This window comes from Heterodontus francisci, chromosome 6, assembly GCF_036365525.1.
Source record: "Heterodontus francisci isolate sHetFra1 chromosome 6, sHetFra1.hap1, whole genome shotgun sequence".
NCBI classification, from domain to species: Eukaryota; Metazoa; Chordata; class Chondrichthyes; order Heterodontiformes; family Heterodontidae; genus Heterodontus; species Heterodontus francisci.
In genome coordinates this window covers 43,997,302-43,999,454 of record NC_090376.1, presented here as the reverse complement: position 1 = coordinate 43,999,454, position 2,153 = coordinate 43,997,302, and positions in this window count along the sequence as shown.

Sequence of the window (2,153 nt, the reverse complement as noted above, 5' to 3'; positions counted from 1 at the left end):
TTGTCAATACCATATTTCATCAACTGTAGCCTTTTTCAAGTTATGGGGCAGAATTTTCTGGTGGGGTCCCCAATGGTGTCCGAGTCCTGCCTGCCTGTGTGATTTTCCTGGAGGCGGCCAATTTACAGGCTGCCACTGGGAATCCCGTACAGTTTGGGACAGCGGGCGGGCTGTGCAGGCAGGAGGGCTAATCAGAGTGCCTAAGGCTGTGGGCAGCCAACAGTTCCAGCATGAGAGGTGGGCGCTGCCAATGTATGTAGGGACCATGAGGGCACTTCAAAATGGAGGTGCCCTCTGATGACTTATAAAATTTTTATAAATAAATGAAGCCACAGCTACTAGGTCATCATTGTGGAGGGCACAGGATGGAACCCAGCTGCAGCTGGAGCCCGCTGATCCGCACGACTGCGGGGAGCTGAGGAGGGTGGTGAGTGGGGACGCGGGGGATTTAAAGGAAGCTGCCTCCAGGCACCGGCCAGGCTTCTGTGTCCTGTTGGAAAAAATGTTGATATGAGGAAATAGACCATTTGGCTTAATAATGAGCCTAATTGATGTCCCGCCTCTTCCCAGTGGGTAATCCTCCTCCCTGAGATACCACCTCCGCAAAAATTGCATGGTGGAGGCAACGTATCGGGCAACTAGCATGCCACCCTGCTGCGCAAAATTGCCAGCACGCCCACCTCCTAACCCACCTCCGTGGCAAAACCTAGTCATGTCGCTCGTACAAGTTCCATTTTTTCCATTATACAAGATATTTTTCAATGTTCCCAGTATGTTCAGCACTATTGTTGCACCTTGATACAACATCTCTTTTATTACAAGTGAATAGGAAGCTCTAAGATTATCATGGATTAATTTACTAATAGTTGTTTTACTGATTCATTTACCAATATACTGTTGTAAGGATAGACCTCTGTCTTTGACAATTCAGTAATTTGAGTAATTCTAAAATGTAAACTGCATGTTTGCACAGACCTCTCTGTCCTAACAGGCTAGTGGTCTGAGAGAAATGCTGATGGTTAATGAGTAACTGAAACTTGTGAGCCACTTCAGTAATTGCTACAGTCTAAAAAAGATTGATGAACTAAACTAGTAAATGTAACAATGATGACAGTTGGATCAGACCAAAGAGGGCAGGAAAACAAAATAACTCTGCAAGATGTTGGACAGGATCAAGAAGGCCAGTATTTGTTGCCCATCCCTAATTGCCCTTGACAACTGAATGACTTGCTAGGCCATTCAGAGGGCAGTTAAGAATCAATCACATTGCAGTGGGTCTGGAGTCACATGTAGGCCAGACCAGGTAAGGACAGCAGATTTCCTTCGCTAAAAGGCATTAGTGAACCAGATAGATTTTTCCGACAATCAATGATAGTTTCATGGCACAATGGAGTCTAGAACCAGGGGACACAATTTCAAAGCAAGGGGGAAGCCACTAAGGTTGGAGATGAGGAGCAATGTCTTTACTCAGAAGGTTGTGAATCTTTGGAATTCTCTACCATATAGAGCTGTGGTAGCTCAGTCATTGAGTATGTTTAAAGCAGAGAATGACAGATTTCTAAATACAAATGATATAAGGGGATATGAGGATAGTGTGGGAAAAAGGCATTGAAGTGGAAGATCAGCCATGATCGTATTGAATGGTGGGGCACACTCGATGAGCTGAATGGCCCACTCCTGTTCCTATTTTCCTATGGTCCTATTACTGAGGCTAGCTTTCAATTCCAGATTTTTATTAATTAATTGAATGTAAGTTTCACCAGCTGCCATGGTGGGATTTATGAACATACATACGAACATACAAATTAGGAGCAGGAGTAGGCCACTCGGCCCCTCAAGCCTGCACCGCCATTCAACAGGATCATGGCGGATCTGATTGTAACCTCAACTCCACATTCCCGCCTACCCCCGATAACCTTTCACCCTCTTGCTTATCAAGGATCTATGTACCTTTGTCTTAAAAATATTCAAATAATTTGCATCTGCCACCTTTTGAGGAAGAGAGTTACAAAGGCTCATGACCCTCTGAGAGAAATAATTTCTCCTCATCTCTGTCTTAAATAGGTGACCCCTTATTTTTAAAAAGTAATGCCTAGTTCTAGATTCTCCCACAAGGGGAAGCATCCTTTCCACATCCAACCTGTCAAGACCCC